The sequence below is a fragment of the Helicoverpa armigera genome, chromosome 14 (genome assembly GCF_030705265.1).
Source record: "Helicoverpa armigera isolate CAAS_96S chromosome 14, ASM3070526v1, whole genome shotgun sequence".
NCBI lineage: Eukaryota > Metazoa > Arthropoda > Insecta > Lepidoptera > Noctuidae > Helicoverpa > Helicoverpa armigera.
This window is the reverse complement of record NC_087133.1, coordinates 12,196,185-12,220,948: the sequence shown is the minus strand read 5'-3', so window position 1 is coordinate 12,220,948 and position 24,764 is coordinate 12,196,185. Positions and strand designations below refer to the sequence as shown.

Below are 24,764 nucleotides of genomic sequence, written 5' to 3'. Positions count from 1 at the left end.
AGTGATTGATCGCTCGCTATCCATAGCGAAAACGAAAATAGGTAACTATTTTTTTACCCTATGTATGCCTTTTCGGGAGTTTTCTTCGATTTCTCAGGGTTTCCATCATCAGATCCTGGACCTGATGGCAATGGGCCCATTTGGAAAGTATATACAATAGAAGTTTTACAAATGACTTTTTTACTGTCAGTAGAAGTGTGTATAAGTGCGTAAACATGGCTAGGTGTCGCGTTCCGAGTGGCGAGTTAAATGTCAGCGACACGTGCAGGTGACGGAGGGCAGGTGAGCGCTGCGACACTCACGCTAACGCAATTACCGCGCCGCCAACACGCTCACGCGCAGAAGCTCCAATCCGCATACAACTAGCAAATACTATCAACTAATACTATCAACAATTCTAGCCTTAAGAGAAATTAGGATCATAGCTTGTGAAAAATAACAATCAGTTACTAATGTTTTAGCTCAATTACTACAAACAACAGATTCTATGGCACGTTCAGCTATAGACTACACGTTGTAACTAGCTACTTCGTGACGAGTCAAGGTTATAAGCTGAAATTAATACTCGTATTAGTTTTTACTAGCCCTGATTGCGAATAAGTTCTGTGTAACGAGTCTTTACCTTCTGCAATGCAAGGCAGCGGGGAGCGTGCGAGCGGAGAGCGAGAGGAGCGCGATAACTGCGTTAACGCGACGGACGCGCGCCGGCCGTCTGTCGCGCCAGACAATCGCATCACCCGCACTGACGTCACCAGACTTGTGAACGCGAACTTTTAGACAACTACGAGAGTGAGAGATCACTTCACAAAAACCTCATGTACGGCTAGAAATATAAATAATAGTACAGAAGGCGCGAAGTTCTTTGAGTTTATATCATCAGTCTTATTGGTGATCTCTTATATTACCTATCTATAGAAACGATATATATTTCAGACAAGAAAGAATATAAAATATACGTAAGTAGTTCCGGAGATTATAACTAAAACTTTAACTACTTTGTATCAACAGATGGACATCACAGAAAATAATAAACTAAATGCTACCTACATAATTTTTCGTTTTCGAATACCCGGGAGTGAGATATTAATAGAGCTGAAATCAGTCATAGTTAGGCTCGAGTCAACAATGAAACTGTGACATGTGAGGCAAAATCCTGATGGATGGAGACCGCGCGGCGTGACCGCACGGGGGCGCGCGACCCGCGGCGCTGATCCAGTGCTATCGTTCCTAATCTGTCCTATCTTATTGTACGCTTCAGTATATTTTTCAATCTGCATAAAATTACCTTTGTTGTCGAAATGAAGCATGATACAATAAAGTTGGGCTAGTATTGTTTTCTAATAAAAAAGTTGTAAGTAATCGCAACCTAAGCATCACGCCGGAGTACAGCTGACGTGCGCACATCAGCGATGCCGCCCTCGCACTACTCGCGCGCTACTTCAGAATGTCAATTGCACCAATTATTGGCAGACGGGCACTCTTCGGGCACAGATTATATGGGCATCCTCCTCCCACCGTGTCTGGGTCGGGTCACAGGCCGCGCTACCTGATCCCAGAATTGCCTAATTGAGAATGCAGACACCTAGCTCGAGTGCTATCTTCGGCTTGTAACACTTGTCCGTGCATGTTTAGTGTCCATTACTGAGCGAGTGCACGTAGCTATCTCCAATTACCGCATTGGAGCGGCGAGGTAGGCGGCGCGCGGCGGCACGGTCGCGAGCTGTGCAGCGCTGCAGTAATTGAAATAGCGCGAGTGAGCTAGTGAGGTAGACGGCAGTGAATTCATTAGACGGATATCATCGGCGGGTGTCTGCGCCAGCCGGCGCTAATCAGCTTGTTTTGTCGCCTAGTTAGCATTGTTTACGGCCGCACTATATGTGTTTACAGCTGCACGGAACACTAGTGTCGGAGGTACTTTACGTTCATTTAGAAAGGGCGGCTAGGGGCTAACGAGAGAAATCGAATTGCGAAAACGTCCGCATTCACGTAACACAATCGCGAAGTGAAACGTCAACCTATTAATGAATATTTTGTGCTGTGCAACAAATCGTGTTTTAATAACATATTAGTAAAACATGTGTAAGTTATCCCGAGGCACAGAGCGTGAAACATAATGATGATGAGATGTTATTACGTACTTAAAGCACTTTTCCCAGAAACAGTTGGGTGTGAGAAGCGGTTCACAGATTATAAGAATGAAGTAGTAATAGCAGTTACTGCGCTCTAATAGCATAGGGCGCGAAAGATACCATACATATAGGTATATAATCAAATACGTATTAGTATAGCGCCAGCATCAATACAAATCTCGGAGTACTGTGTCAGCTTCTTATTATCGGTGTCTGCGTTAGACCTTCTGTGGGAGTAGTTGCGCGGTGACCGGCGTGACTCCCGAATTTATTATAATAGCTCGGTTACTGCGAACTTATCCGGGATTAAGATTAAGTATGGAGCTAGTAAGTCGCCGCCCGTTCTAATGCAGCCTTAGTTGCGCGCAAACGATCGCATTCACTTAGCAGCTAGGAGGCGGCTAACTTTGTGAATTATTATCATGCAAGTAAGTACTGGCATTACGTTGCCGAGTTCATAGGAACGCCATGGGAATCGTTGTATTGAAGATAACCGTTAGCACATATGCTCTTCATCATTGAATCACCTAAGCATAGGATTATTACAAACGTTGCGATTGAACAGTGTAAGTACCTAGTTGTGGAAAGGTTATGTCGTGTCACGCGGGTGATCGACTCATAAATCACAGCTTATATAAGCGAATACAAGCGACACCTGCACGCATCTGATAGCGCGACAATCTGCTCGTATCTCGCCGCAGCCCTCACTCACATCGGTTTGCGGGAATTATAATATGTCACGCGGTGGATTATGATCCGCTCAGACGGCACCTCCGCCAAATATTAACGCGTCCCAGCTCATATTAATATAATTATTTTTCACTGACGTGGTAAGCTATAGCAGAACCATATTATTCAATCGGATGTTAGTTGCATTCCTGTTTAGGCTAATAACCGCTGCATGTAATTAATTACCGGCCGGTTATCGGTAACGAGGAGGGACTGATGAGCCGGTAAACAGGAAACACCCACGGTGTCCTCTCAGGTCTCCGCGAGATGAGGGCAAGCCACTTTGACCTATTATTAACTTGATACGATACGATACGATGACATACTGCTTCTGTTTTTTAGAAACTCTTGAACCTAATAGAATACGCATATAAAATTCTACGTTAGAGAGGTATCACTGATGTAGCAGTTCACTGTAATTAACTACGTCAATGTTTTTTTCGAATCAATTATATTTTGATTTACTTAGATATAAAACTTAGTTGTCACTATCAGTTAGGTGAAGCGATCGGTATGAGCATAATATAAGTTTATATGTCGCTATCACGTGCGGCAGATCATAGTTCAGTGCGCGGCTAGTTCGCCATAAATTGTCGCGTCGTGTGGCGGCCCGGCGATGTACAGCGAGCGGGTATTCATTACACGCGCGCGTTACGACCCGCCTAATTGAAATATCTGTAAACGTGACTCCCATGCACTACCAGCGTGGCCGAACTGTATCACCACTATGTTCTCCTACATCATTATAATATAACATAACTAACGCAAGGAGGTATACCAAAAATAATGTGCCATTTAGGCAAAATACAGTAAATATAAAAAAAACGCACAAAATTATTTCGTAGCATTGGGATTGGTACCCAGCACCTCGCCGTTCTCGATTTCAACTAATTCTTAGCAATACCGTTACTATGTTCTTTTTCTTGTGTTTGATTATTGTACCCAAACAAAATTCGACTGTGGTTTTCAAATACCTCATTACATACACTACAATTTCCTGGAAGTACATATTACTTCTAAATCGAGCAGTTGGAGTTAAAGGCTTTTATTATTGGTATTATCTATCGTGAACGACTATTGTGTATAAGTCCGACACTGGATATCGCGGAAGTCAACAATACCGTAATTCAGGCGAACCTTTATCTTTGGAGTACAGCAGAGCATCAGGTGTGAGGGCCGCGGGGTTATCGCGCGGCTGCAATACCGCACCGCACCGCGCCGTGCTGCACGCAGTAGGCACGCTATATAGTAGTGGGTGCCTGAGCGCACTGCAGCACGCCAGGGGAGCGTCCCTACTGTCGGCGGCGCGGGAGTCGCGGCGCACGACACGATTGAGCCGCGGATAAGCACCTCGCAGCTTATTAGACGCCGCCGCTCTAATAAGCAACCGTGTGTTAATTAAACTTATCGACTAACGGGAAATTACCACAACACAGCTTTAGGCGAGCACCTTTAAGGTCTAGCTACGTATACCAGTATTACATTAGAAACTTCCAATCATTAAAATTGCGAAAGTACTAGATAGTGTCCGTAATATTTTCTATTTCTATAAATTATGATCAAATCAAGAAGAACAGTGCATTACAAATCATGAGAAAAGGCTTTACTGACCCTCGTTACTTAAAGCAAGGTTCTTGAGCACACCTAAATACATTATGAACAGATGCACCCGAGATGCAAGTTAGCTGAGGCAGTAGTTGTGTCGCGTAACTGTATCGTGTAACTGCGAGTTAACGTGTGCAGTACTCGCACCTACGTGCCGCACTCATTCAGTTAACGTGACATCACTTGTGTTGACGCTTTATACGCCGAGACTTGCTACGATACTCTTCAGCTTCCGCCAGCGGCTTCACCCGCGTAGAGTTCGGTTATATCGCGTTTCTATGAGAACTCTTCAAAAGTCCGGGATGAAAACTATCCTATGTTCTTTCTCAAGGTCAACTCTAGCTCTGTACCAAATTTTATTAAAATCAGTTCAGTGGTTTAAACGTGAAAGCGTAACAGACAAACAGACAAACAGAGTTTTACTTTTGCATGTATAATATTAGTAGGGATAGTATAACCTAGATAAAATGTTCGCATGTAATTTATGATTTAATCATAGAACTACAAACAAACCAAGTTATTACCAAGTTAACAACCAAGCATAACGACACTTTAGACCAGCAATACGCAAACTTTCTCAGAAAATTCAACTAATACTCAGCACCCCTAGCTGTGCTGAGTAAGTAGGTGTCTACAATTACTATGATATTAGGAATTGCGGGTCTGTTGAATTACAACCCCATACCGGCTGATTTCCCTGAAGATTGTGCGATAATTATGTTAAAATTAATGACGGAGTCATAACTGGGCCTTTAAATGTAGATATTAACTTGTTATATTTATAGTTGTGTACAGGTGTAGGGCTGGTCGCTATTTCAGATAAGCTGGAATATATCAACGAGTACTTCTTGATTTGCGAAGTAACTTCAATGTTGTAGAGTTTACACATTTATTATAGTTCAATAGCGATGGGGATGAATTATTTCACGCTTTTCATTGTAAGTTTGATTGTAAGTACCTCATTATTTTTTTAAAGATATTATAAATAAGTGTGTACATACAATTAGTAAGAAAATAATAATTACAATTAATACTGATCTAGATGTAACAAAAAGATTGTGGATATATTATTGAATAAACTGCTACACATTACATATATTTTCCGTAACGACTGCACACACACGAGTATCCAAAGATGCAGGGATTTTCAAGATTAATGTGAAAGCCATACTTTCACAAAGCGATGCAGTGCGCCACATCGCTGAAAATTGTAAATAGACAAAAACTAGCGGCGGAAGCGAGCTGCTACAGCTCTCTCCGAGGTTTGCGAATATAAATTACTATTGTGCGGTAAAAAATTAAACTAGCGAGATAAACGAGCTGTAATAAATTAGACGAAGTCCTCGCTGCAGCGGCTGCAGCAATGCACGCGAGTGTCTCAGTTCTTGAGGGAACAAGTAAGTAAGTAAACGCGCCACGCATTGCACGCACCGCGCCAGGGTTGCATCGTGACGTACCTATGACACTCACTGCCTGCATCTCGGTATACCAAACGCAAAACTAGGACGGTTATTTTGTGACATACGGATGGCCGGCTCGATGTAAAAAAATGATATACATACTTATTATATTACATTTGAAGATTTAAATCGGGCCACAATGTATAGCCTACAGCGGAGTGCACCTTTTGCATGCGTTTTGCAACGAAGCGGCAAAATAACGCGCGTCCCCGGCGACGCGACGCGCGTACCAAATTACAAATCAGTACACACCCTTGTGTTGGCGAGGCGAGGGTGTGCCGGGGGTGAGGTCGCGCCGAGGGGGCGGGGGGCAGGGGGGGGGGTATTGATGGCTCGTGTTACTGAACGCGGTTACCTTGATTATCTGAACGTCCGCGTGTGTGACGTGACAGTTACAAAGTAAGAAATACGATCGCGCCACACAATGAGGGTCAGCTTTCCCTCCTGCTACTCCGAACTACTTGTTGACAGGAATTCGACAATCATTATTGATTATTACTTTTCCTCTCCAGAAATGTTGTGTTTGAGATATGCTGTTGCAGTCCAAATTACATTCAAGAAATTCTAATTAGTTAATTTTGAAAAAACATCATCATCTACCTAGCCTTATTCCAACTACATCGCAATGCAGCTGAGTATCAGTGTTTTACAAGGAGCGACTGACTATCTGACCTCCTCAAACCAGTTACCCGGACAACCCAATACCCCTTGGTAAGACTGGTTGTCAGACTTACTGGCTTCTGACTATCAGCAACGACGCGACTGCCAGAGATGTTCAATTTAAAAAAAAAATCGCAGGACTAGTTCAAGTGTCAGCCACTAGGCCATATCTATCGGGACAGGCAAACTGGTTGTTCGTATGGATCGTGATTTAAGAAGAGCCCCTCTCAGCCTTGTTGTTGTGTTGCAGTAAAATATTTACTTGGTTTCACGACACTACCGTGGAACGTATGTGCTATTTTTATCGTGCATGTGATGCAAGATCGCGTAGACTAGGTATATGTATCTACATGAAATTTCACGCACTACCAACTTTGTCACTTTCCGGCCGTAGGATCAATATTAGGCGTCAAAAAAGGTGTTATTTGTTATGAATCAAGTCGTGTCAATAGTAGGTGGTCCTGTGCAAACAGCGCGTTATCGCTACAAGCCGCGCTCCCTCGCCGCTCGGACGCGCGACGACTACAGTCTTTGTCAACATGCTCTGTGGCATATCTGCCACTTACTTTATTGGGGCTTTGTTTTGTAAGTCGTGCCAATATTTGTTTTTACAATTAAAATGTTCGGCGTAGTTATTGTGTGTCCGAGTTAGTACTGTATCGATATCAGCAGCATGTATAATGTACGCCGGTACCTGCAGGACATCGTTTGTCTTGCGTCCCCTCGCCGCCGCCTCCCACTCTTAAATAGGATTAAGGAAATAAAAACTGGTATTACTTACGGACTGTAATACAGACAAATGCGTCTAAACACGTTGTGTGTGTGTGTGTGTGTGTGTGTGAGACCGTACCTGAAACAGACAAACATTGATATTTATTATAGAGCATAAAGTGTCGCGTGAGACTTATTAGAACATCTTGTTGTAATACATTGCGCTATACAATGTGTCATAAATTATTTAGGCGCATTAAATATACGTTCAAGTCTATATATCTTAATGCTTACACAACTTTGGAAACTAGTTTGGTCAAAGTTAAAGATTATATTTTTTAAGAGGCACCTAATGCTCACTTTATTGTTATACAAAACCCAAACCCGTTACCGGTTACTGTTGCATTAAATAAAATAACAATATTTTTAAGTGAAAGAAAGAAAATAAAGCACAGAGCAGTGTGTTTGATTTGCTGAGTCAAGACACAGCGCGAGATGTTCAGCCTCGCGCGCGGCAACAAGTGTGACGTCACGCACGCGCTCACACACAGTGACACTCGCGTGAGCAGCGATGCTGAACACACAGAGAGCTCCACCATGTACTACAATACTACCAATGAAACAATATGCAGCCAGTTACACGAGACGCTCCTGTAGATCTATACGCACGTGCAACAACTTAACCAGTACCCAGTTCGTTGTACATGTAATAAATAACTCCCAAGCGACTGTTTGTTCCGCGCACAACTTAATGAAAACGGTTTTGTTAAGCGGGTCCGATGACCCAGGCCTATATAAACCTTGTTTTAAATGGCAAGGTTCATCAGGTAAACGAAATAAAAACATGTACAGAAGTTGTACATTTACCTTTTATTAAGACATTACAGCTTACTGTGCTAAGAGAACTTCGTAGCCGCGTAGTCGCGTAGCCTGCTGCTACGACAAGTTGTTCGTGCGCCGTAGACGGTTCGGGGTATCAAATCTAATTGTATAATACTAAATAATTGCATCTTATTTAAATCAACGATACTACCATATAATTTGATGCAAAAAAGTACCTCCTCTTAAAATGTATCGTAAACGTGGTTGCTTCCCCAAAGATATTATTTCAGTACCGACAGAAGTCCATGTAATGGAAACATTTAATCCTTTGAAATCTCTTTGGGTGCTTTGTCGCGGGCTCCTAATTGCGCTCGGCAAAAAGTACCACAAAGTCTAGATTAAAATGTGCATCGTCCCTGACTCGGAAGCCATCAAACCTGCACTCTGATCACTAAGAACTAGAGCTCATTTTCGCAGAGCGGCGGCAGTAGCAGACAGCGCTTCTTAATGTGCAGAGCTTCTAGGAGCAATTAAACGTGGAGAGGTCATATTCCGGCGGCGATATTAAAAAATGTAGAGACGACCTGCCAGCCGGAATGCGCTTGTAATAGTATTGAAACTTTGCAATGGAAATATCCCAACAGAAAGTAGCGCGAGTATTACCGGCCCACAACAAGCCGCTCCCGGCGCTGACTGATCGCCCGTATAAATTACACAACACGTTAAAACTTCACAAAAATATGTCCCAAGTTTGATGCATCGGCGGCACCGGGACGCACAATATATAATTTACTAGACACAAGTAAAGTCCATATTTCCATCAGTATGAAAACATGTCGGCGATGCGGACTGTGGCAAAATATCTGGCTTTATGTGGCGTGCATAAATAACGCAAATGATTTTATTGTCGGTGCCTGAAAAGTTGACGTCGTAAAGTTTAATGGGCGCTGAAATATATTCGCGATAGCGGGCGTCGCGCGGGCGCGGGTGGGGGTGCGGGGCGCGGGCGCCGGGGGGGGGGAGTGGAGTACACCGGCAGGCGTGGAAACTATTCTTACTCCGCACTGTATTTAAAATTCATTTGTTTGGATTTACTCCCGGACATAAGCAAAATTGACATCCATGTTATTTAATAACTATTACCTTTCTGATATTCCTATTAACGGAATATTTTGACTGAACAGTAAGAGAATCCTCTTGTTAACATCTTTTTATAAAGTGGTGTGATTCGAGTGACAAATGCTCAAGACAGAGTAACAGAGAACGAAGACGAACGAAGACAGAGAACATTTAGTTTGTGTTTGAAAGACAAGTTATAAAAATAACTTATTATAGACGAGCTACTTATATCATACCGTCCGACAAACTGAAAGTAGAAGTTTTCTAAACAAACATTCGGTTTTACCGCGGCTCATATTTTACCGAATTTATGTCGAGTAAGTTTTAGTGAAAGTGGAACAGTCATAATGAATGGAAGTCACTTCAGCGTTATGAATAAATATCAGTAAACTGTTCGTTAAGCCGCGCACCCTGTGGCGGCTGTTTTAAAACTTCATTTATATAAAATAATTTACAAATGACACGTGTTTTGTTTATAAACAGAAGCAACTGAGAGTGTCTGCAAACCCCGGAGTCAGGACCTACTTATAAATTATGATGGAAATGAGCAGTAATTGTGCGTAAACGAAACAAAGCGTCGAATAGAAAGCACTTAGGTACCCAAACTTGGAGTTCTTTACAAAAACTTTTCAGTCGCAGTCATTTGAATATTTATCAATATGGAGTATAATTAACATAAATTATAAGCTAATGTTGATGAAGTCACAAAGTTACGGCTCCGAGGGAAATGTCTATTGTTATTATAATTACATTGACTTATTAGAATTTATAATTATAAATGGAAAATCTCATGAAAATTCATCGGGCTTTGTGATCCGGCCGAGCTGCGAGTACACGCAGGTGCCCGGTGACGTCACTGCGTAGCGGTGGAGCGGCTCAGTTACAGCCACGTATGTGCCACTGCAAGGACGCTTCACTGGGAAACTATTTGTACGTATGTTCAGTTACAGCTATTACGTATGTACACTATTATTTACTGAGTATAATATGTTTGCAGTACACACTAATCGCCTGTGGTTAGATTTAATGTGTTGACGCGACAACTTTTACATTAATGGCTAAACATTATCTGTTGATTCCAGCAACGTAATAACTTTTAACTTATCTGTGCCAGTTGACCACACTGTTAAGTTGTGTGTGTTGGTAAGGCTTGTAATCAAATAGTATGATACTTAACATTATAGTATGATGCAGTAGTTAGTGAGTAAAGCGCTTCTTGAATGAAGCAGTACGGCTGAGTGTACACAGTGGCGATGCGACCTGTTGCCGTCCTAGTTGTGTACCTTCCTTTAGCGGCTATTTGTTACTTCAGCCGCATGTATCACTACATATTGTATTTTGCTCACCACCGGATTGTAATGAAATATTTTCGTGTTTTAATACTGTTTTAGTTAGTCACTCAGAGGAATACTCATTGAACTTAATAAATGGCATATTATTTTATGGTTCTTAAAAACATGTTTATAGGGTCAATGAACCTTACTTCTACATTTGTATCAGAATTATGTATGTTCCTGAACACATTTAAATATCATTATTATGTAGAATTTGCACGTACAGTTAATTACGCGAACGTTACTAAACAAATAATTCCACAACAAAATGTAATTTTGTTCAAAGCACGCGAATTCAATGAATAACAAACTTAATTAGTCGCGTCGCACGAAATTTTCTGTAATTATGACAAACATAATGTGTCTGTTATATACGCGAGGCAGATAAGTACAGAAGCACAGCTCCATAAATACTGCGACAAGCGCGCACGTGCCGCGGCGCCGTCACGATACGTGCTAACTGCAAGTGCACACTTGCGCCCCATTCATTTAAATAATAGCCAAGATACTCAGATGATACTGTTTAAATGTAAATTACATTATTTCTTACTTTTTTCGCATTGTGGACCGCTTACTCATTCGAGGGGCAATAAGTATGTTACATTCTGAGACACGTCACGCGCCGCACAGTGTCGGTCTACTGAGCCTATCTGTATGATAGTAGAGGCGAGAGAAAGCCTCCCCCCCGCGTCCCGCACCCGTCCCCCGGCTCGCCCGGCGTCGCGGCACAGTCCTGCACTTAATTGCTGTGAAAAGCTCCACTTGATAATAAGCAGCGACGGACAAAAGACGTGGTTTCCACTCGATTATGACGCGAGAGTCGCACGCGCATGTCATGTACTCAAGCGGATACCACTTCAAATAATAACTGCTTTATTTTATGTCTACTCGCTGCCTAGCAACCGCATACTTCGAAAAATAGTCAATACCAGATAAAATAAATTACTGAAATAATACAATTAATTTCAGTAATTCGTTTATCTAATCGGTCAACAATGATTAGGTATTGAGTGATAATTTCGAATATTTTGGTGGTGAAACATGAAGAAAGACTAGAACTAAGAGTCGAGCTTTATGTTCCGGCAATAATTAAGAAAAATATTTGTAGGTAAGTTAATTAATTTATTTTTATTTACGGAAACGGTTTCAGGACCGCTTGAGCTCACAAGTTGCGCGCGTTGTGTCGGCGTCGGCTCGTCGTGCGCTGTCGTGAGGTGCCGCTGTCGGCCGCGACGATGTCATCATCATATTATTTGTAACAGCGAATAATGTAACTATACGTCATACAACAATAAACACTAACAACATGAGACACAGCAGCGCGACCACTCGCTGAGCGAGTAGCGCTCGTCCGACACACGCTTAATTATTCTTCCTATTCTTTGATTATCTAACTACGCGATAATTCCATGGTTAATTTCTAGCCTATTTAAGTGTAAACTGACATCACGAGACAAGGCCGACGCAAGAAATCTTGTTATAATCATGTTCGGGATCACTTACAACCCGTTAGCAGAGAAAATTAATTAAAGCAACCGCAATAGAAGATTATCTATTAATAATTAAATTCATATCGATCATTGATAGCGCTATGCTCAGCAGAGGAACTTTAATAGATTTACGATTAGCATAAGCTCCATTTGCACTGAATACTTAGTTATAACTAACAGGAAGGTAACTGCAAAGATACCGTATCGAATATCTTCGCCAATACGGAACTATAGGAACTGTCGCGTTCAATTCAAAGTGCACGCTTAAGCTTCTCCTAAGAATATTGATTTGGGAACACGTTTGAAGTGAAATCCCCATTCGATCTTCAACATTTTGAACATAAATAAAAGTGTCACGGAAGGAAGACGCTTGCTAAAAATCTCCGGCGCGAGTAGTCTGCGTCCCCTCGGCCGCCCCGCGCCGCACCGCATCGTGCCGCACCGTGCAGTGCGGGGCGCGAAACAATTCAAATCGGATGAGGCGTGACATTGGCACGTGAGCGGCTCCACTCGACGAGATTCACAACACGCCGTCAAACCGCCGATACACGCCGCCGACGAACAAATAAACCCTCTGACTTGTAGCGCGCCGACACCGCACCCGCACACACTACTTATACGATTATCTGCTGTTCCCATGCAAACGATGTTTGGATCTGAATTGATATCTGCTTGCACATGCCTATCGCGATACAAGAAGGTCGTAAACTCCAATTAAGATATATATATAAGCAATAGTATCGTTAAATGTAAGAGTTTGTGTTAAACACATCGGCGCCACATACAAACTCCGAGCGGATAAGATATAACTTTGCACGATGGTATACTTATGTATCTCTTACAAGTTATTTTGCTCACTATTGGGCATTCGCACTGATATTATTATCTGTGATTTCAATTAGCACTTAGTACCCAGTACCAGCTAGAGAGCTATTAGGGGCGAAGTACCTCGACCTATCAATAACTTAATACTTCTGCATTGTGCAACGTCCTCCACGTTCCTGAAATCGTCTCATGTAAGGCAAAGATTTATTTGAAGCACACAATATTCATAGCCGCAGCTTGATTTCGTCGGTGTGCAGAAGAAATGCATGTGGAATGTATCAGCTGCTTGGCAGGCGGCACACGTCGGCAATTTCCAGCGCTCGTGACGTCACTGGGAGGGCGACGCAGTCGGGACGCGGACACGACGCCCCCTAATCTCTATGTACTATTTAATTGACAATCGTATATTTAAAGTGTAAACTTGGTTGACATCCTCAAGTACCTAAAAGTTGAAAACCCTAAACTGCAGGAAATGAAAATAATAATTATTCTAGACATCGTATGTACTACTTCTTGGTTGTAATAATTTCGCAAGTCTGATTCGTTAACATTTCTGGCAAATGAGGATAGGAGCGGTAGATACTAGTTGTCGTTGATTTGTGCTAACAGTGTTGTTGTTGAGCTATGTTCACTGCAAATGTCAACCGAATCTTGTAATTTGCTTTAATTGACATTTGCGATACGGAGAGGACAAGCTGAGGGAATTATTTTGATTGCTGCGGTGAGATTAGCTCACTTTATATGCATTCCACTAATTGTGCCCAGTTTACGTGAACTACCTACGAGCTTTGGCTAAGGTAACAATATTTTGGGTACTTATTTAGTCATATTAAATCAAGCCAGTTTATATACCTACATAAAAATATAGATATTTATCACCAAGAGAACGTGACTTATTTATTTTGAACCAATGCCATTCAAATATGCATAGCTTTCTACATATAGGTACGATCGAAATAACGTTAAAGTGCGACAAACGGAGCCATAACTCAACCACGATGTCGCAGTGACGCAGTGACCGGTTATGAATGAATGAATGAGGCGGCTGCGCTCCTCGCACTGACCGCCTGAACGAATGAATGAACGAGGTGCTGGCGACGCGCCGACTCAGGATTTATTGGCGTCACACATCGGAGCCCTATTATAATATGTGGCTGCCAGAGGCGCCATCGTAGCACAGAAGGACCACTGCGCAGAGCCTACGTAACATCGTAGGCAAAACCATTACCACAGATTACTATAATAGTTAACTAGGATTATAGTTAACTAGGATACAAAGTTATTCGCTTTTATATCCCTGCCTGAAAAATCGACGGATTCATGAATTTATGATGCAAATACATATAGGTTTATGGAGATTGTTGAAAACGTTATTCTTTTGTTTAAATTTTAGGCAGTAGTTATTTCACAAGCTCTAGTTTTTCTGTGGAACATTTGTCATGAGCGACAGGATAGCGTGGAGAGTAGTAAAAGTGATCGGCCGGCGAGTTGTCTCCGCGTGCGGTACATGCAGATATTTTTGTCGCTGCATAAATTATACGCGGCCCTAATTAATGAATGCTCTCAGTTTCCTGTGGTTCACGGGCTCTCTCCGTGGCTTTTGATGCAACAATATTTAGATCTTTTTAACTTAATATTGGAAAAGTAATCCTCATTTTTGTGTAATTAATCGTCAAGCACCAAATCTATATAGGAATTTGATTCAGTTGGACAGATTGCAACACTGACTGTAACTGCTGCAACAGAGGAAACAATAAATTAAGGTGCTGTTATCTCCAATCAATCAAATCAATCACCAGCTATCAAGGTGCAGTGTCAGGTGACGGCGCGTGGGAGTGCACCCAAACGTGGGTAGATAACATTTCTTTATACCTACAGGCTTAATTGATGCTTAAATATTTCATTATTTGCTCACTTACATTAGGGACACGGCCTGCATTCAAGTTTGGTGTGAATGATTGCCTTCACTCAATGTTATGTTTTATAGTAAAATATCCCGTTCTCTACAGTTCAGGTTCCTGCTTTGAAAAGATTAACCGCCGCATAAACATCGCCTTAATAAGCACCTAAAAATTACCAACTAAATGAGCGATTAGTATTGATAGCTTACTTGACTTATATTCAAAAACAAACCAGTTAGTAGTATAAGTACTAAATAAGTTGTTTCAAATGGCTGTAATTAGTATTACAAATGGACGCTTTAGTGCAAAGCCTTCGGAATGAGTTTAACGCCGTCCAAGTAAACCGTTGTGACAAGCCCAATTATAATGTTAAATAGCTGTAAAGTGCGTCGATTAATTTGGTAGGATCCGGTGCGCAGCCGGTCCGGCGCGCAGACGGCTCGGGGGAGCTCTATTAATCGGTACGTGACCCGGAATCAAATGACCACCTCGCCCTCCTAAATAACTTAACAGATATGATAATTCACCCCTCAGCCTTCTAATACATTAAAAATCCACGAGAATTTAATAAAACTGGTGAACGACGCGAGAGATAACGATGCTGCCGAACACAGTTTGGACGGTCTAGTCAGCGTCTTGGTCGTACCTATCACTCAGGTGAATTTATTAACTTTTTGCTGACAGGTACAGAGTTTTGGTTATTGTATTAATTAAACCCACCCAAAACAAAAATGTGAAAGACTGCCAAGTTCGATAATATGGGAATGCTTCGCCTATAAAAGAAGTGAGATCTGAATAAGTACCAAGTTCCATACACATACCTCAGTTAAAAATAGTTACTTTTTAATGATGTTACTTGGCAAGTTTTCATACACCTTGTTATAAACCTACTAAACGCAATGAATCAAGTATTTAATTTTCTATTAAAACTTGCCAAGTAATCATCATTAAAAAGTAACTATTTTTAACTGAGGTATGTGTATGGAACTTGGTACTTATTCAGATCTCACTTCTTTTATAGGCGAAGCATTCCCATATTATCGAACTTGGCAGTCTTTCACATTTTTGTTTTGGGTGGGATTTCATTTATTTTTGTAAGGTAAACAACCTAATTTACCTAATTTTATTTTTTTCTTATGATGAAGTTAGTTAAAGAAATGTCTCATATATACTATGTTTTAGATTTTTTAAGATTAACTAAATGGACTAGGATTTACCAACTGACTGACATGACATGTTATCATATATTATGTTCGTGGATCAAAGTTACACATTCGTTATTTTCGAAAGTGATTCACACTTGGTCGTTTTCAGATTTTTACTTTACTTTGACTAAATACAAACCTTTGTACCATACGAAGATATATTATATAAATATAGATAAATTTAGTTCGTTTTAGTTCCTTAGGGGTATAAATTTACACCGGGTATAAAACACCTTCATTATTTTGAAACCGACTCACACTTGGCCATTTTCAGATTTTTTCCTTTACCTTGACATAAAGACCTACCTCCATGCCAAATTTCAAGTCAATACGACCATTGGAAGTGGTCTAGGTTTTTGATGAGTGAGTCAGTGAATAAGTGTATAGTAAAAATAGCGATTTTCTGACGTCAATATCTCAAGACCTACAATAGGTATATTAATGAAATTTTGTATTTTAGATAAGTGAAGGGGTCTCAACAGATACTAGAAATTTGATATGCGTAAATAAAATAGATTTTGAGTTACAGGGGGGTCGAATTTGGTCCGAAATGGTTCGTGTAATATAACCCACGGCCGGTGTGTCGCTTTTTTTGCTCGAACTTAGCGGACACACTGCCGTGTGTCTAGATATATTATAGCACAAAAGTGACAATGTTTTTATACGAAGGGAGAGCAAACAGAATTGGCAATCCACTTACGTGTTTTCGCATTACGTTTACAGGATGTACATATGATCCTGATCCGGTATATAATGAAGAGTGAAAAGCTGCAGTTATCATTAATCAACCAATTTGGAAGCCTTTATAATCTGTTTCCCGGAGCCATTTCCGAAACAAAAACTATTTGTACAGAGCCACGGTCGCACGCAGATACGCGCGCGTGCCCGCCGGACAATCAAGATTTAATGTCAATAAAGTTTAACGCGGGACTCGCCGCGACACACACCCATCAAATGATATTTATTCGGACAGCGACGCCGGACACCGGACGCTGACCGGACGCCGGACGGCGGGCGGGCGCCGGCGACGCACCGGCGATTATGTTGAAATTAGCGCGACTACGTAATGTGTCGCGGCTTATTTAACGAGGGGAAGGTGTTGATGCGCCGCTTAGCACGCACGTGATTGAACTCATTTCCTTACAAAGAATCGTTTGCTTAGAGGGGGCTTGCCTCCTAATCGAGTTTTCACATTCCGCAGGTCCAGGCACCGGCATGGCGGCAATAATTGAAAACGCTTTTAACAATACACTAGTTATGTACCTGCTGCCACTAACAAATGTTCTATTTAGCATAGTGTCCGACCGAAACTGGTTTTCCAGCCGAAACCGAAACCGAAACCGAATGTTCGGCCGTGGCTTCAGTTTCGGCCGAAACCGAAACCGAAACCGAAACTCACATGGTCAAGCATAAAATTTCTCAAAATACTGAAATTGGTGTTTTTTACCATAATTTTGCATTAATTAGGGTATGAAGTGGAAACACAGTATATTAATTCAGTTTGTTGTAGGTATTGTAATCATTTATTTAATACAATAAATACTTGCAAACAGCTTTTGATGTATCACTGATACTTTTATCAAAGTACTGCCAAATCGGATTTGTTTCTCGTTGTGACATTTTACTCTGAAACAATTAAAAATAAAACCGTAACAATAACAATCGGACAATAGGTCATCGGAATGAAAAACAAATCTCGAATAAGATTACCTATAAAACGTAATTTATGAAATTAAACACTTCACATTTTTTATTTACTTACAATTTCTTTTTTACATGTGACTTAATTTGTTAATAACAACAAAACAGTTATTGACTCAATATTTAATTAACTATATAAATCATTCAAGTACAGAAACAAAACAAAAACTTACATGTTATCAGTTTCATCAAAACATAACCTCCAAATAATGTTTCCGTCGGACGCACACGCACTGACTAAGTTTTATTGCATTACTACGGAGCTATCCGAACGGCACACGATGATTCCCGAACAGAGCCGACGGCTTACGACACAGCTTTGCCGCGGAAAACGAAGTTAGGCGAACGTGCGTGACCTTGCGAGATAAGTTTCGGTTTCGGCAAAAGTTTCGGCCGATTTTGGCCGAAACCGAAACTGCAGCCGAAACTTGATTTTTGGCCGAAACTCGGCCGAAACCGAAACCGAAACCGAAAGTTCGGTCGGACATTAATTTAGCAACGTTTAGCTCCATAAATGGCTTGCAAATTGCTTTTAACCATTTCGACTGAGTGAGATTAGATAAATGTGATCGTTTTATCTTAAGTTCAATTAGGAATAAACTGTATTGGCCAGTAGAGACTTATGCCCCGCGCCGAGGCACCCGTTACGCGTTTACCTGTACAATATCGCTTTATCAAAATGTCTGCCAAATTAATGTTGATATTGCCTTATCTAAATGTCCTACAAGAATATTCATTATAAACTCTAAATTAGTTTTTGAATTTGGTTGAATGTGTCCTAATATCGGCAACAATGATATAGAGTGAGTACCTACGTGAGACACTCGGGTGGTCAGTAACCTGGTCACATACCCAGGTCCGCGATGTATCGTGTGCTCGTGCTCCTACCTCCCACTCGCGGTGCGACGCGCCGTCTCTTTGACGACGCGATCTAAAGCGATTTCTCCATTATCGCTTTGTGGTGAAAAGAAAAATACACTTTATTCATACGAGTTCACAATGGCAGGTATATATTTATAATGTAGTGAATATTATACGCCAGTAATAGAAGTTTAGAGTAGCGAGTAACATGGGTCCCAAGTTGGCCGTTTGCTATGTAGAGCAGGTAACTTGTGCGCACAATATGACGAGACTTGCAACTGTTCCACGTACAATGCATGAAATTACTGTCTTCCTGCTGGCGATATCTATGCTTCATAATAAATGATATATAGTACATATATTATACCTTGCTGTGGTATACAATATGCACATAAACGACCCCAAATAAAATTGGGATAGGGGCAGGAAGATGATGATGGTACTTACTTATAAAATGTACCTACTATCCGCTATTGTTCCGTTATCTTATTATTTGACCACAAAAATATATACATATTTAGAGGTGAATCCACCTTTGGTGTGCAATAAGGGTTAAGTTATAGCTGAGTTACATAGATAGATAGATAAATAGCATGGACGGGCAGACAGCGAGTTAGTGCTGGTCCATGAGGCGCGATATATAGCGGCGCGCTCGCCAGATGAATCAATTGCTATTGCGCACACAGATCAACGCTGAGCGAGTTGCGAGGCATGACCGAATCGCGAAATAATCGGTTTGGCCATGTGTCTACTCTATTAACTCGTTGTTCTTCTTAATTCGCGTAATATTTAGTAATGGCGGTGACTGATTACAGCAATATTGTTTTATAAAAGGATGCGTTAATATGTGCCAAAGTTTAGTAGTACTTTGTTTATATTTCTTTGTCTTTGAAGTTTTTGGAAAAATGCTTCAAATAGGTAGGTACTTGATTAAATAAAATGTAGTCGCTAAGCTTGTAACTTGGCCCAGTCCGCCAGAAGCGATAGCGGTCACATAACTCGGTTGTATCGGGTGTTAGGCGTGAAATATCGCTCCGCCTAATTACTAGCCGCGCCTATCAGATGTGTAAAAACGCGTGCAATCGGACCGCAGCCCACACCCGACAATTAGATACTGTTTTAATTGCATCGGATTAAGATATGGCCGCTGATGACCGCCATTACGACCTGATTATTGATCTACACACTGTTCCGGGTTGTATAGCTATACATCACATGATCGGATAATAATTTTGATGCTGCATCAGACTCAATATGATTTATTGACCTATTAAGTTCCGAGATAAGCTTTGGTAACCTTTGGTAAAAAATGATATTGTTGCCTTATCCTTATAGATACACAGCAATCTTGTTTCTCGTTACGATAATAGGCGATATGACTACGACTTAGGAATAAACAGATTGCATCTCACCAGCTCATCAGTCAACAATGTAATTACTAGCTTTGCTGCTACTCCAAAATAAGAAAGTAAGTACACACGACAAGTGATCGTTGGTATAAGGTGGTGGTACTTACAGACACGCGGACACTAGGACGTGTTATTAAGAGTGTCGGCGCGTGACGGCCGCGTTTGCTGTAATAACAGGATAACCCCCGGGAGCCGAGGCCGAGAGCCGCCGACCCGAGCCCGAGTCGTCCGACTGGTCCGCGCGCTGCACTTACGCCTCACTATTTATTATAACGCACCTAATAGCACCTGTTTCATAGTTTATCCAAACACACTTTCTTCTAGTGGTGGACGTCTCAAAAGTTTAACCTTTGTTTTTTTAACTTGTCTGCAATTCTGCATAGGTAGTTTATGATGAGATAAACCGCGCAATCCTTCGTTTCTTTCAGTAATCAGGAGAAACTTTTCGAAAGAAAAAGAAAGTTACCAATTTAAGTCGAGTTTCTTAATTACGAAGGATTTGCACACATCATGTAAGGTCGTGCGTATATGTATAAATAGAGTTAAATATTTGTCAGACAATTCAATTACGAGTGTACATAATACATAATGTAACAAAGTTGGAGCTAAACAAGCGCCACTTCGCAGAGATTGTTTGTTTGGAGCGTCTGTGCTCACACACACACACACACACACACTGCGCATATTGTGCCATCACTGTATACTGCCCGTCGAATGTCAAATGAACAACATGGTATGGTATGATAGGGCTGATAGACCATTTTTTTAATATTTTTTTTTGGGCCCGGACATCTTCAGGAGATGTTGACTCGGTGACCGATCGGGCGCGAATTATTCCAAATCTGACGATGTATCTATACTAATACTATAAAGAGGAAAACTTTGTTTGTTTGGTTGTAATGAATAGGCTCAAAAACTACTAGGCCGTTTTTTTAAATTCTTTCACCATTCGATAGCTACATTATCCACGAGTAACATAGGCTACATTTTATCCCGGTACGGGCAGTAGTTAACACGGGACGCGGGTAAAACCGCGGAAAAACGGCCAGTCATTTATATCGTGACAATTCTCTACTATAAATCATCCTTTTCGAGAGCATAATCAAAAGCAAACAAGTCCTTCGACATTTTACCAGGAGTAAAACGCCGTTGTAGGGGCCATTCGGATCACGGATTAAAGTTTCATTCATCGAGTGGCTGAAAGCTTTTCCACGTGTCTGATAGTTCCTATTACTTCATTGTTCAGCATGTAAGCGCTAATTTCTTTCAGTGTGCTATCAGCTTGTCAATCAAAGTGGTAATATTTGCACAAATTAAACATAACGTGTCTTAAATGTCTGCGAAATAAAGTTATATCTAAGTAAACCGTTTAGTAGTAATTGTTCAATTATGTATCGCAGGTTAATGTTGATTTATTGTCGACGGCGCTGGCGCAACGGTCGGCTTGTTGGCGATTAGTCGCGCTACATACCAGACATAAATAAGATACAGCTATAACATTTCAAATGTAAATTATACACAATTTCATTTAATCCCAAGTCCGTTACTTTATTTATTTATTAATTAATCAAGTCTGTGTCGGAGTTGTTATTTATGTGCGGTTTCACCATCGCTCTCACAGTTCGGTGGCAGCTCTCGGAGACATAAACTTGCATGTTTATGATGTCTTCGCGTCGCAGGGAAAATGGAAAACTTAAGGTCACAAGTTTACACACAAGTGGGACAATGTTACATTGATTTAGATATGTAATATTCTCTTAATTACATACGAGCGTATCGTCTGCTGGTGTAACTCATGATAGGGATTAATCGAGTACAGCTTGTGCAGCAGCCGCGTGCACCGTGCAGTGGTGCACGCAGAGCGAGCGCTCGCCCGACACGGGCCGTGTTATTAAATTATTACCTATCGAGCACAATTTATTTGGTGCACGCGAATGTATGAATGACGCACTTTTCATAGGACAGTAATATCAGTGATATACTTAACAAAAATTTGGCTTTTGCCGCAGTGACTCAGTAGAAAATGTTCTTATTCATAGGTATCCAATATTTAGAATATTTTTAGTGCAAAATATATATGTACCTATATACTTTACATATTTATTTATCGAGAAACACAAAATTACTAAAAACCATTTCCCCGTCTTTCTTATTCATTTTCTCGTTTGCTCAATGTGTGGTTGAGTAATTTTCATTACGATCTACGTTTTGCTGGCTGACATCAGACTCAGGAAGTTTAATTAAGTGTTCGTTTATATGAGTACAGACCGTTAGTGACCTGTGAGGGCCAAAAGGGCCGGCGTGTAAGAGATACCTCCTCCGCGCTGTACCAGGCGAGCAGTACCGGTGCGGAGGTGCACGCTGACTCGCGACGCGTGTAATCAGCGCGCGCGGACCTCCGCCTGACATCTCAATTGAACTGCGCGCCTGGTAGGGCCGACACACAACCTCGCGCATTCTGGCTTTACTTAGCTGTTATTTTGTGTACTTTTAGGCTATGTTTAAATTCTGGAAACACAGACAACACTCTGTCTTCAGTAATTATTGATGACATGTCCATTCAATAACTCATTGCTGATTCAGAAAGATATAGGCACGCTTAACGCCTCGTGAAATCAGAAGTAATGAATTGTAGAAATAGATAAACTGTCATTAGGGGAACACACTGAGGCATTTCACATAAGTACCTAGTACCAGCAGGAGTCCGGGTGAAGGGTCTGCAGTGCCGCGAGTGCTGCGACAGTTGAGTAGTTTGTAATTATGTCTCGCGGCTACTGCCGATGCTGGAGACGTATTGAGGACGGCTTGACAACTTTACGTTCCTGGTCTCATGTTTTCGATATTTGTTCGGCAATATAAACTACGAAAATCCATGCAATATGGACTGTGACAGAGTTTTTTTTACACTTTTCCATCAGTAAAGAATCAAAATAATTTATCCCAACGGATCGGAATTCAGTGATATTAAATGAGAGTAATGAGAGCAAACGTTGATTACGTTTGTCGGGTGGTGTAGCGATATTTCAGGCTGTGCCAGCCCTGTGTGCTCGCGGATGATTTACGGGCGTTGTTTCAACAGGGAGGGTCCACTACGACAAGATCGCATTACAGCGTGATCTACAGCCCGGGGATTATCATTACATTCTGTTTACAGAGCTCGTTCGCTGGACGACCAGGAGGTGCGTACTGTCGTCGATGGCGAGCTAACGGTACACTCGCGTACCTACTAAAGCTACGCGTGCCACGCTTGTGTTCATATTCAGCAAAATATACCGCGCGCCTTTCAGATGAACGCTTCGAAGCCAAAGTTTATTGGCGCAGTAATGCAGGGTACATAGTATTTAGGAAGTTTTCCAACATCTATACTAATATTATAAAGCTGAAGAGTTTATTTGTTTGTTTGAACGCGCTAATCTCAGGAACTACTGGTCCGATTTGAAAATTTCTTTCAGTGTTAGATAGCCCATTTATATGGCTATAGGCTACTTTTTATCCCGGTACGGGAAGTAGTTCCCACGGGATGCGGGAGAAACAGTTGGCAGAAGCTAGTGTAAAATATAGAAGATGGAACAAACGCAGTCGGAGACTTCATGAAGAACATCGTTCGGTCTATAGTATTCAAAGTGGTTTGTATGTTACCACCCTAAGACGTAATTTGCGTTATATGTGATGTTGTGTAAAGAGCATTATATGTAGGAGCTATAATATCAGATAATAACCGTGCTGTGGTGGCGGCTGTGGGCTGAAGGATCGGTCGCACTGAGCGACGCGCTCTGTGGAGTCACGTCGAGCGTGACGTGCGTCTCAATTCTTGCGATGTTTTGTGAGGAAAATGTCAATAACTTTGGTCTGCGAATATCCATCAACAGTGCGTGCGTAACGGAGTGCAGACAATTTCTACGTTAGCTAACGCTTGTAGTCTCTAACGATCTTAAAGTCAAGCCTAGATTGTTAGTTTAGGACCAATATCCACTCATTGCAGAAAATCCGCTTCGTATCTTAATAATGTTACTTATATTCCCTTAGTAGTTGTAACTGATGGCATTTACTAATGTTTTAGTTCACAAAATATTAAATTGTAAAACCTGTCGATTAGTGACAGACGCCTATGTTGGCAGCTGCGCTCACATCTTCATAACCGATTGAGCCGAGCTTGTCGCAATCAAGGTGTTCTCTAGTATTTCCAGAAGGCTCTTGTATTCTGCCGTGTAGTCAGTACATCAGTTCATTCATACTGTATTAATCGCTTACAAGTCGATGAAAGAAATTCGTGCTGCTCAAGCGATAAGCGAATATCAAAAATATAAATCTAATGTAACCTGCCTAACGTGGTGCCTCATACTAAGATTAGGACTGCTATAGAGGTAGCTAGAATACAATGAAATAAACTCAAAGCTATATTGCTTGTAATGTATCTCCATCGTTGCATAGTGTTTACGGCTGCACCTGACTAGCTACACAATTATAGATAAACATGAAACTGAATTTAATACAATTTAAGTTATCGTTCAACACGGCGAAGTTAATAGTGATTCAATTTAAATGCGGATCATTTTAGTAGCTATTCCGTGAATGTAATTATTAAGCTTTGCTACGCAGTAATAATTACTAATTTGTCATATGGTTAAATGCACAAACCTGCATTTGATTAAAATTAATGTAAGGTTTATGTTTATTGTGAATTTCTGATGAAACTTGTAAATCGGCTGATTATGACGAGTGCACACTGTCATAAGTCAGATAAGCGTAGGTAATTCAGGTTGTTAGTTTACCGTTAAATACTTTTGCACAGGTTCAAGATAA

General features: G+C 41.2%; 1 protein-coding gene and 1 long non-coding RNA gene across 17 annotated transcripts in view; both read right to left on the bottom strand.

Moving 5' to 3' along the window:
- The window catches only part of LOC110378404 (collagen alpha chain CG42342), a 285,873-nt gene that overhangs the window by 46,945 nt on the left and 214,164 nt on the right, over positions 1–24,764 (bottom strand). The gene's annotated exons all lie outside the window — the stretch shown is intronic.
- On the bottom strand, positions 17,443–18,179 carry LOC126055851 (uncharacterized). The gene is made up of 2 exons (XR_010277151.1): positions 17,865–18,179; positions 17,443–17,616 (listed from the first exon to the last, which is right to left on the bottom strand). It is a non-coding gene; the product is annotated as an uncharacterized LOC126055851 (long non-coding RNA).